Genomic DNA, 13,771 nt, shown 5'->3' with positions numbered 1-13,771 from the left:
ACAAGTCCCATTTACTGAGGCTAGTATTATCCTAATAGCAAAGCCAAAGACATCACAAGAGAAAAACAAAAACAAACAAAAAAACCCCACAAACCAATATTCTTGATTAACACAGTGTAAAAACTCCTAATAAAATATTAATAAAGTGAACCCAGCAAAATATGAAAAAGGTTTTACACCATGACCAAGTAGGGTTTATCCTAGAAATGCAATGTTAGTCTGACATCCAAAAGCTATTTTAATACAATATATTAATAATATTAAAGTAATAAAGGACAAAAACACCTAAATGATCCCCTCAATAGATGCAGGAAAATAATTTGAAAAAACATGACTTATTCATGATTAAAAAAAGAAAAAACTCTCAAAAAGCTAGAAATAGAAGAGAATTTCAAGTTGACAAAGGTAATTTATGAGAACACTACAGATGACATCATACATACATAATGACAAAAGACTGAAACTTTTCTCCTAACATTAGTGGCAAGGTAAGGATGTCATGTTCACTTTCTTCTATTCACAATTATATTGGCTTTTCTAGCAAGTTCAAGACGGAAAAAAAAAATCAAACCACCAAGCAACCAACTAATCAATCAATTAATTAACTAAATTCATCTATACTGGAAATAAATAAGTAAAATTATCTTTATTTAAAGAGTAAATGATACTATATAGAGAGAATTCTGAGGAACCCGTAAAAAAAAATCTAAAGCTAATTAGTAAATTTAAGAAGGTCTTGGAATGCAAGATCAATGTATAAAAATCAATTGTATACCTATATCTAGAAATGAAAAATATAAAAATTAAATTAAGAAAACAATTCCACTCATGCTTGTATAAAAATATAAAAGGACTTTTCAGATGTGATTAAGGGTAGAGACTTTGAGATTGGGAGATTATTTAAGATTATCTTGGTGGGCTCAATCTAATTACATGAGTCCTCAAAAAGTGGAAGAAGACAGAATAGTGTGTCAGAAAGATGCAACATGAAAAGAATTTGATCCTCCATTTCGGGCTTTGAAGATGAAGGGGAGGGGCCCTCAAGCCACAGACTGTGACAGCCTCTAAAAACTAGGAATGGCTCTCAGCTGACAGTCAGCCTTATTCCTACAACCAAAATGAATTCAATTCTGCCAAGAAACTGAATGAGATTGTATCCTAGAGACTCCAGAAAGGAAGAGAGCATGGGGACATTTTCATTTTTGCTTACAGAGATCCATACCAGGCCCTTCACCTACAAAACTGTAAGATAATAAATTTGTGTAATTTTAGGCTTCTGAGTTTGTGGCAACTTTGTTTAGGATTTATATGAATTTATTAAGGAAAATTATTTAAAACTAGGAAAAAAAGGTGAAAAGATGAATAACACCCAGTTTTAAACAAGGATTATTTAATTTTCTAGAAGAGTGTACCTGTTTTGATTTTGCTAATTTTATTTAATTAAGATTCCAGGTTCTGTGAAGTAACATGTTACTTTGGTATATTTGTTTGTTGGTAGAAAAGATATCTCCAAAGGCTGTAGCTCCATCGCTCTGTAACCAGTTTTGTACTAACCTTGGAAACTTACTGCAAGAGACTTTATTTTATAATTTATATATACCGTTTCAAATGCTCTTAGAAACTCTTTATATTTCACTGGTTTCCTCATTCTTGACTTAGTAAATCTTTGACATGTATTAATTTTATATTTGAAGGAGTCATATTTTTAAGTTTTTAAAGCATTGTAACTGGACAATCATAAAGCATTCTTTTTAAGGATGTTGGATAGATGGGGGGCCAACTTAGATTTACTAGTCAAAACATATTAGAATTACAAGTATATTTATATTTTTAAAATTAATTCAACATCTAGATAGATAGATGCAAAATAAACAAAAATTATACAAAGGTTGACAGAAAACGGCCTTGACAATTTTGGGAGGTTATCTGATATAGGAATCAACTTTTGCTAGCATTTTCAACATCTTTATTGCTACCCATTTATGAGAAATTTTACTAGCATAAATATAATATATGATAAAAATTCAAGGGGAAATGGTATTGTTTTAAGTGAAGTTGGGAAATTTAATAGAAAGATAAAAATTTTCTTACATGTTTTCCATCTGAGGACATACTTGTAAACACTTACAGTTAAAATAAGACATATGGTGGCATCTAAATCTAAATGCCAATTTTGACAGACTTTGTGTGGAAATTGATTAGTAAATTTGTTCTAAATGTCCTAGAGACCTCAAGTTAGTTGATCATTTGAACTATGGAATTATTTATTATTTTATTTCTATGGTTACTTCTATTTTCAAAGATCACCGAGGTAGAATTTTGAAGTTTGATATCTCTCTAGAGCCAAAACCTCATATTTTCCCCAGACTAGTTCCTTGTGCCTATTACACTAGCTCTGGTAGAATACCATATGTATTTTATTAATTATATATCATTATAATATATCCCTTAAGTGATGGACAATGAATTTTCATGTTAAATTTAAAAATTGCCTCAATTCTCTAGTTGAAACCGGAAGTATTGTGTGTATGTGTGTATAATTATATATATATATACAATTATATATATATATATATATATACATATCACAATTATAACTGAAAGAAATATAATAGAGCACAATCTTGAGAGTGCAAATATTGCCTCATTCTTTTTACTACTTTAGAATAGTTTTTGGCCACTCTTAGTCCAAAAATCATACCCCGTTGTCTATTATTCCTAACTCAGTTTCCTGTTTTGTTCTGTATTCTCTGACAAAAATTATTCAGGCTAAATCAATGTCATGGAAACAAGGATTATAAAATGAATTGTAATTTTAGTTACTTAATATGCTTATCTGTCAAATAAAGCCGGAAAATAGCCAGCCTTAATTAATGGTTTTAAATTAAATAGCTAATTTCTTTTCCTTTAATCAAGTTTACATCAAACCTATGTGTAGTCATAGCTACCAGTTTGAAGCATGTGACATGCATTGGGCTCCGTGTTACACATTTTATGTACATTTCTAATTCTTGCATTGCATTTAAAATATAGGAACTACAATGTTCATATTTTGTCACTAATGAGGAAAATTTGGAACAGAGGAGTTAGGAAGCTTTGTGACCTGGAATCAATCATTCCACTTCTCTAGCCTTTTGTTTCTTCCACAATAAGACAACATGGTCAGATGAGGTCATGCCAAACATCTCTTCTGTTTGAAATGCAGATTTGATGCATATTGCTGCCTTGTTTACAATGTATGTACTTCGTGCTCATCACTGGATCTTTGGAGGAAAAAGAAAGAAAATTTGGGGTGCAAACCCCCTCTCAACATTTTGTCCTGGGCAGATTTATTTCCTCTTTAGAAAGTATATGTCACACAGCCTCTTTCTCCACACTGTTATATTAAAATGATATTAGGATTGTACCACTGACCCCCATAGATATACATTTGGAATAATCACATTTTGTTGTATAAATAGATAGTGTTAGACAAAACATTGTGAATAAAATAAATGGTGTTAATAATTGCTTTCAAATCCATATCCATGAAACATCAATAAGTCGTTCAAAAGAAATAAAATCCACTTTCAAAATATTTTCTCTTTTGAGAGTTGATGTGTTTAATACACTGTAATGAAGAATAATTCTTATTTCCTTAAGAATTGTTCATGAAAACATGTTAAGTAAGTAGTAACTCCAATCTGAAATTAAAGCACTAAAAAAATAGATAGTGATGAAAATAAAAAATTCATCCTGAGGTGGTGAAACAGTTAAGATTAGACTGAAAATAAGTTATATGTACCCACGTGGAGCCGAGTTTAACAAAATATGATTTATGTGCAAAGCATTTTTGCTACATAATTTATGAAACTAAAAAGTGGAATATAGTCAGCATATGGTGACTTGGATTGGAAAAGAGGACCTCAGCATAATAATTCAGCCCCCAGTTTATGCCATGTTTGAATAAAATATGTCTTCCCTCTGCCCCCTCTCATCCTCAGCACTCCTTCCACTACACAGACACATTTACTCTCACATCTTATACATTTTCTGTATTGCTTTCATTATGCATTGTTTCTGACTGCAGAAAAGTAAAATGGCTTCTTATTATGCAGTTTTCTTTCATATAACTCAAGTGGTGTGCAGTACGCTTCACCTAACGCGAATAACTAGCAGAGCTCATTTGTTTTTATTTATTTATTTTTAAATCTCAGCTTTCTTGGGGTCCTTTGTGAAGTAAAGAGAAAGACTAGAGAAAGCAGACTCTGGCAACTTGACTTCATTATTTCAGACATGCATGGCCTCCTATACAATTTACTTATTGAGCTCAGTAATGAAGACCAGAAAATTACATCCTCTCCTGTCTGCAAAGCTATGAATCACAGATTGCCCAACCACTGTCAGATTAAACAACTTGCCTGTGACTGATAAAGAACTCATACAGAAAGGAACAGCATCAGCACCCTTCTGTTTAACCCACTATATCACTTACGTTAAATACAGTTAACATCACTCTAGACAGCTGTGCCACCACCTCCTATAAGTCAATTCAGATTGCCTTACTTCTCAACCACTGGTTTTTCCATAAGGTTTAAATTCTGTGTTTCTTAAAGAAAATTATGCCAGATATCTTTCTTCCCTGGAAAATAAATACTCAAACCAACAATTAAAATAAAATCCAGCCAAATGAAGAGCTGTGGTTTCTGTCTAAAAGCTTCCACCTGACACTAGAAATTCTGTTTACTAATGCTAGCATTTGAATATCCAAGGCATTCCATAGGTTTATTCCAGTAAATCCCTAAGATTAAATTCAGACTGAAGTTGGTCTTCAGAAGTAGAGTCTCGTTCTAAATCACACAATTGTATCCAGAAGCTGAATGTTTAAAGGGATAGAACTGACAGTGAGATACAGACGAACAGCATTAACAGCACCTAGAATTGTGTTGCTCTTTTGGAATTCAATGAAGGAGGGCATATTGATGAAACTGATAAGGGTTGAAAGCTAAAAATTTACCTGGGTCCACTCTTCTCATTACATATAGAATAATGATAGAAATTGCAAAGTGCAATTTTAGTGCAAATTTTGCTTGAAACCAGATAAATCATCTTGGACAAAATTTTTAGACTTCTTGAACTTTGATTTCCTTATCTAAACCTCAGAGTTTTATGATGTTTTAGAGGCTTTTAGGAGTTATTTCTATATTTTAGTGCCTAGATAATCTCTGAGGCCCATCTTAATTCTAAAATTTAAAAATAATTCTTAAAGATTTCAACGAGCTTGCATAAGCTTCAAATTTACATTTTCTTCTATTTATGTAAGTATTCATACAAATTTAAATGTATTACTTTTGCCCATGTGGTCTTAAATTTGGATACTCATCTAAACTAGGTAAATACTTAACCTATTAAAATACATCTGTGAGACCCTGATGAAATTCAGTATCAAACTTGTCTTGGTCAGGAATTTCTCTCTCTTTGTTGATCTAAACTTTCTAAATTGCTGTTTAAATGTTGTTTATTGAAGGTGAAGAATGTAAATCACCATCATTTTTGAAATAATACTTATAAAGTTTAAAATTCATCAATAACTAATTTCCATAGCTTTGTTTTATCAAAATAATATAACCAATTATTTCACTCTAAAATTATTTGAATATTTTTTATTTCTTTAAAAAAGGCAAATCTATGATAGATAACATAGATACCATGTTATGTAAAGAAGAATATAAATAAATTGGATGTACTCTTCATATGTAAATTATCATCTGATTATACACAGAGGAAAGCTGGAACTTTAAGAAGAAAAATTATTACAAAGGCTTAATAATACATCTGCTAGTAAATTTACAATTTTAAAGACATCCATAATGTTTTTAAACTATTTAAAATGTTAATAACTACAAGTGTAATTATTCAAAGCGTACACAATTTTTATTATCCTGATCAAACAGCATCTTTTATCTTCAGATTAAAATGAAATTAAATTTATTATCAAAAGAATGTTTATTCTTTGAAGCATAATTTTTTAGTTGCCTAGTAACATGATTGCTGTTCATATGTAAAAAGAAAACAAACCTTAAGTGTTATATCATGGTGATGTATGTCATTAAATTATTATTAGAGATGGCTTATATGCAGTTTAAGCCAGTTTTCATTAATGACTTTTGCGGTAAACATGGAGCCAGCATGGACTCCTTATAGTAATGGATTCTCCTTAATTTTTAGACTCCTATAAAACCAATGGAATAATATTGTACACTGACTACTGGAAGTTTTCGATACAAGTTATGTTTTCTCATGTCAGAATAAATTTGATTCTATGCATGATATAAATCAGTAGCTCTCAAATTTCCCACCAGGACTTATTTTATTATTTTATGCCTTTTTCATCTTTATCTATGGTTAAAAAAAATTTTTTTTAAAACAACGAGATAACCAGTACTACCATATTGGTTTTATACAATAACATTTTTAGTTTGTGAGATGTTCTTCAGGATAAATATAGATAATACATATATTAGAGATCATAGCATATTTAAGTACAATACATCTAACAACTAGAACATCAAAGCTGGGGGGGGTAGAAAAGTGATTATACACTTTTAAAATTTGTACATTGTTTGTAGAGTGGTACAATATTAACCTATGTACATTTTGAAAAGTTAAGGGTTTCTTTTGTAATGCCTAAGCAACCACTAATAAAGACATATAGCTAAAAAAATATAGATCAAACAAAATTAAGTTCTAAAAAAAAATCACATATTCCAAAAGAAGGCAACAAAGGAGGAATAGAAGAAAAAAGCAGAGGGGGCGAACACATCACATAATAGGAAAATGGTACACATATGTCCAACTATATATCAATTACATTAGATTATCAAACACTCTAATTAAAATGCAGCAATTATTGGAATGAACAAAAACACAAGACCCAACTCTATGCTATCTACAAGAGACACACATGAAAAATACAGAAATTGATAAGTTTTGGATGCAAACCATACACAGAAAGCTGAGTGTCTATAGCAATATCAGATCAAGTAGAATTCAAGGCAAAGAATATTAACCAAGAAAAAAAGGGACATTTCATAATGGTAAATTTTCAGTATATCAGGAAGACAAAACAATCATAAGGGACTGTACTCCTTTATGAAGGGGTAGCAGAGGGTAAAAAACTACCCACATCCTTAAAGAGAATATAAACTATACTGAAACCAGTCAATTGTAAGATAAGAAATTAGGTAACTACCTCACACATGCAATATTGATACAAAACCCTTAAATAAGGTATCAATAAATTAAAATTATCATCATCATAATAAAGTATCATGGCAAGAAGTGTTCATTTTAGAAATCCAAACATTAATAATATCACAAAATGTAATAATATAATGCAACACATTTACATATTAAAATAAATAATACATTTATAAAGACAAAATAATTTTTACAATTTAATACTGATTCACCATGGAAAATATACATACCAAAAAAAGATAAAATCATTTTCAATACAAAAACGAAAGAATTTTCTTCCCTAATTAAGAGTTAAAAGTTTCTTCTAAAAACATCATACTTAATGTCAACAAGTTAGAAGAGCATTTCCATTATACATGTGAATGGGAACCAGGACACTTGCTATTTTTGTTTACACTTAACATTATACTAGATAAATTTATAAACATTAGGATTTCACAAGGAGAAATTATAAAATACAGATCTGTGATTTCTTGAATGGGACACTGTTGGATACGAGTCTAAAACTTTTAGTGAGCAGTGTCAAATTTGTAAGCTTCATAGGGATGGACATAGATTTATAATGTTCTTCTACATGTGCTAACATAGATATAAAATCTTGACCTTAATATAATCTTTGAAAATCTTTGAAAATTGAGAATCCTTTTAACATAACATTTTATGAATCGGCATACTGCATTATTGCAAGATATATTTGAGTTTTACCACAGTGCAAGAAAAACATAGCACAAAACATAAAACCTTCTTTAAAATACATACATGTTTTTTTCTAATTTCATTTGTTTTAAAACACATTTTAAATGTAGCTTTTTTCATTTAGTAAAAGTTGTCTAATTTATATCAAAAATAAATAAAAGAAAATGGTAAAAAAAATAATGGCAGCAAAGAAACAAAACTGACAATATTTGCATTCAATTTAATTTTCGAATAGGTAACCCAAGAGAATATTCAAATTAACTATTAAACTTATGCAAAGGCTTGACGTAGTTGCTGGATTATTATATAATTATATAAAATGATATTATATTTTAAGAAATTGTTTTCCTAAGTGCCTGTCATAATTAAAGAAGGAATTGCACTTCTGGCCACAATGAAAAAACTAGGACTGGATTAACTTTCCCACCTGAAACCACTAGAAAACTATAAATATATGTTTTTTAAAAAATAGTTTCAGACTTTGGACAACAGGTAGCATAAGACAGTGATCCTTTAGAAAAGAAACACAAACAAGGTAACTTGGTAAGAGCCCCAGATCGATGCCTGGAGAGAATCAGAGCACCATGTAAGGAGTGGGGACAAAAGAGAGTCCAGTCGATTGGCTGAGTTGAGGAGTAAGAGTTAGTGTTGAGGGCAGAGTGCTAGAAGAAGGATGAGCTGCAAAGACAGAGAGCTATGAAGATCTGCAGAAGGGTCGCCTTGAGATCCCTGCTGAGTACAGGTCTGAACACACATGCATAGAAATCACCATCAAAAATGAGAAGCATAATAATTCTGAGAACTCAGAAAGTCAAAGTGGAGAAAACTTGCTAACTGAAAGGGCGTCAGAGGGAATTTCATCAGTAATGGGGATGAATTAGCTGTAAACTAAATCCTGCTCTGTCTCATATTTCTGTATTAAAGCTTCAAAGCAACACTCAAAAGGCTCAAACTGATTATGAAAAAAAAACAATTGTATCCTAGTATATAGCTCATAATATTTAAAGTAATATAAACTATTGTATTCCTTTATATTTGATGTAATAATATAATATCATCTCAAGTTAGAATATAAAGTTAAAGATATATCTTATAAACCCTGGAGCAACCAGTAATGCTATAAAACAAACTATAAGTGATAAGCCGATGGAGATGAAATGTGATTATAAAATGTAATCACTCCAAAATAGGCAAAGAAAAGGAAAGAAAAAGAATAAGTAACAAATGAGAAGTTGAAACAAATTATAAAATGGTAGGTTTAAATCTAATCATATTGTAACCATATTATAGATAAGTAGTCTAAATACTCCAATTAAAAAGCAGAGATTGTCAGGTTGGATGAAAAACAAGTTTCAAATATTTGCTATCAACAAGAAAGCTATTTTAGATACAAAAATACACATATAGTAAAACATATGATGAAATGTATATACCACAGGTTAAAACTAAAGGTTGGAAAAATATATAACATGCTTTAAAACTAGCCAAAAGAGAGTTGAAATAGCTACATTAATATCAGAAAAAATCTATAATCCAGAGCAAAGAATATTACCAGGGATAAAGAAATCGAACTGACAATTTCTAAAGGAGTTAAATCATTGAGAGAACATAATAATTGTTCAGTGTGTGTGTGTACCTGGTGACCAAGCTTCAATGGACACAGAACAGAAACTAGTAGAACTGAATTGATAAATATACATAGCCACAGTTATATTTGGAAACTTCAACTCTTTCTCAATTATTGGTAAACCAAGTAGAGAGTGAGAATGTAGAAAAATTGAAAAACACTATTAAGCAGCTTGATTTAATTGCCATTTAAAGAACACTTCAACAATAGGAGAATATATATTCTTTTCAAGTGAATATAAGACATTTATCAAGATAACTCAAAAGCAGATCTCATGGGCCGGCTGAGTGGCGCGATGGTTAAGAACTCGCTTGGGATGCCAGAGGGCCCCGGTTCGGATCCCACATATGAGGGCCAGTGACACTGCCCTCCACAGCTAAGATGCTGAACAACAGCTCAACCTGGAGCTGGGCTGCCATGAGTCGCCGGCGACGGCATAGGCTGCACTCCCTGTGGCAGTGGGTTGCCATGGGCTACCGTATGTAGCCAGCAGCCAGCGTGAGCGGCCAGCAGCCACAGTGAGTGGCCCTCCAGAAGCCAGCGACTGATCTGCCTCGCCAGGGAAGAGCGCAATGATGGTGCCAACTTGGGCCAGTGAAGCAACATCCTCCACAACTAGATTGAAGAACAAAACGACAGTAACTTGTCTGTTCCCCTTCCCCCAATTCCCCAATAAAAATTAAAAAAAAAAAAGCAGATCTCATAAGTATAAAAGGATTAAAACTATACAAATAATGATCAATTTTCCAAAGTGAATTAAATTAGAAATCAATATTTAAATATTCATACATATTTTCAACCTAAATAATACAGTTCTAAGTAATCCATGAGTCAAAGAAGATATGACTAGAAAAATTAAATATTTTGAGCTGAATGACATTATATTATCCAAATTATATCATGATATATTAAAATTTGAGTAATAAAACTAAAGCAACGCTTAGGGAAAAAATAAAATTAAATGTTTATATTAAAAAAAGAAAATTATTATCAATAAGCTAAGCTTCCATCTCATGAAACTAAACAACAAAAGAAAGTAAAGCAAGTTAAGGCTAAAATTAGTAGAATAAAAAAGGTAGTGAAAATGAAAGAAAAAAAAATCAATGAAATATAAAATGTTAAAACAATTTGTAAAAAATCAATACAACCAAAAGTTGGTTCTTTGAAAAGATTAATAAAATTGGAAAATTTCTACCCAGGTTTATAAAAAAAAATGAAAACAAATTAGCAATACTACGGATAAGAATAAGGGGCATCACTACCAACCCTAAAGTCATTAATGGAATTATAAACACATATCATGAGCAAATTTATTTAAAAATTTCTACAATTTATCTGTGCTGTCCAGTGTGTTATCTACTAGTCACAGGTAGATATTGTACAGAAAATATTGCTAATGTGAACTAAAATGTGCTTTAAGTGTAAACAGACACACATAATTTTAAAGATCTAGAGTGAATAAACATGTAAAAAATCTCAATAATAACTTTATATTGATATGATGAAATTAATATATTTTAATATATTGGATTAGATAAACTATATTATCCATCAATCAATTGTCCCTATTCCTTTTTCTTATTAGATGTTTAAAACAAAATTTAAGTTATATATTTGAATCATATTATCTTTTTATTGGACTGTACTCATTTAGATACAATGGATGGATTCCTTGAAAGTTTCAAACTACCAAAGCTCCTCAAGAAGAACTAGATAACTTGACTACCATATTTCTAGTAACTAAGCTGAATTTGTAGCTAAAAATCTTTCCAAAAATAAAACAGCAGGTTAGGATCACTTCACTGGTGAATACATGTTAAAGAGACATAAAATTACATGAATGCATTCACAGGAAGCACAAATTAATTCTACACAAATTATTTCAGAATGTAGAAGAGGAAAATATTTTTTAAATCATTCTCTGATTCAGAAAACATATAAAAACATTATAAGAAAATTACAGGCCAATATCTTTCAGGAACCTAGACATAAAAATTCTTAACGAACTATTAGGAAGTGAACCAGGCAAATATAAAATTGATAATATATCACAGCTAAGTGAGGTTTATGTCAGGGTTGTGAGATCATTTAAACATTTAAAAACCAATAAATATAATTCACTATATTAACAGACATACAAGAAAAATCATATGTGCATCTTAAGTTTCAAGAAAAGCATTTGACAAAATTCAATACCCATTCCTGATTTAAAAAAAAAATTCAGTTAGAATCATACTTAATGTTGAAAGATTGATTGCTTTCTCTCCTAAATTGGGAACCAAGCACATATGCTGTCACCACTCTTAGTCAACACATTGCTGATATGCAATGGGCAAGGAAGAGAAATAGAAGGTACATAGATAGGGAAAGAAGGTATAACATGGTCTTTATCCTCAGACAGCATAACTGTCTATATAAAATATCACAAGGTAGCCACAAGAGAAATTACTAGAATTAATATGTGAATTTAGCAAGACCACAGGCTACAAGGATCCTAATATCAACTGCATTTCTATACATCAGAATACACAGTTTAAAATTAAATTTTAAATGAACACCTTTTATAATAGCATCAAAAAACACCAAATACTTAGGAATAAATCTAACAAAATGTGTGTAAGAATTGCATGCCAAAAACTACGAAATATTGATGAAAGATATCAAAGAACTAAAAAGAAATGAAAAGATATACTGTGTTTACAGACTATTTGCTCAATATTATTTAAATGTTAATTCATACCAAAGTGACCTATAGATTCAGTTCAATGCAGTTTTTAAGAAATTGATAAACTGATTCTAAAATTTATGAAGAGTTAAAAACCCAAAACAGTCAAAACAACTTTGAAAAACACCAAAGTTGAATGAGTCAAACTAAGTGTTGTAAGAAGAGAGAACAACAAATCAAAGGTTACAACAGTACTTACTAAGCACAGACTAGATTGGACAAAGCCAAACCTAAATAGCTTTGTGTATTGAAGCAAGGATCTCCCAGTATGTTAATGAACTTCTACTATCACATACATAACAAAGCTATTGGATTATTTCTTCAAGTTTATGTTCTGCAGTAAGTGATCCCATGTCAGAAAAAGAATATTTATTTCACTAACTTGGAAAAGTTGCCCACAGAGACACACACCTGAATTTGTATTGTTCTCAAGTTTATTTCAAACTTATGATGAGAAAAATCAATGACTTCTGAAAAGAAGAGAAACAAACAGACACAAATAAAAGAGAAAGAATAGATAGGATTATAAAAGATTTGGCATGGGACTTATGCTGCTAAAGAAAACTAACATTGATATTTCTTGGGTGGATTTTCAGAATAGACAAAAAAACAGCAACAGGGCTGGCCGAGTGGCACTATGGTTAAGAACTGCCTTGGGACACCAGAAGGCCCCGGCTCGGATCCCACATATGAGGGCCAGTGACACTGCCCTCCACAGCTAAGATGCTAAACAACAGCTAGACCTGGAGCTGGGCTGTCATGAGTCCCCGGCGACAGCATAGGCTGCAGCCCCTGCTGCAGTGGGTTGCCATGGGCTACCATGTGTAGCCAGCAGCCAGCATGAGCGGCCAGCAGCCTCCGTGAGCAGCCATCCAGAAGCTGACGACTGATCTGCCTCTCCCAGGAAGAGCGTAATGATGATGCCAACTTGGGCCAGTGAAGCAACGTCCTCCACAACTAGACTGAAGAACAAAATGACAGCAACTTGTCTGTTCCCCTTCCCCCAATTCCCCAATAAAAAAATCTTTAAAAAAAACAACAGCAACAAAAAGTACTGCTGAATGGGTCAGTGAAAATATTCCCTAAAGAGAAGAAAGCCAGAAATTTGAATAGAATGTGGATCAAAATTAACTTTGGATGCCAATAATCTTCAGTCAATATGTGGAGAAGGGAAAACCTCTCTCCAGCTCTAAGGGGCAATAATGGACAGTCCACCCAAAGTTAAACATTAATACCCATTTTTATCATTTTTTGAAGGGTAGCACATATCTTCTTTTTACTGCATTTTTCACAGAACATAACTTCAGCCTAGTATAACTTTCAATTATCAGTCCTTACTGTTCCGCTCTGCATTGCACAGGCGATTCATTAACCATTAATAAATAAATTCATCAATCCTTCGTGTTTCTTCACCTAGAGCTCTGCTGTCAGAATTGGGCATGGCTGGCTTGATGCAGCTCAGTCAGCAATCCATGACTGCATCT

The sequence above is a fragment of the Hipposideros armiger genome, unplaced genomic scaffold (genome assembly GCF_001890085.2).
Source record: "Hipposideros armiger isolate ML-2016 unplaced genomic scaffold, ASM189008v1 scaffold_774, whole genome shotgun sequence".
In the NCBI taxonomy this organism is placed as follows: domain Eukaryota; kingdom Metazoa; phylum Chordata; class Mammalia; order Chiroptera; family Hipposideridae; genus Hipposideros; species Hipposideros armiger.
Note: the sequence above shows the minus strand (reverse complement) of the source record.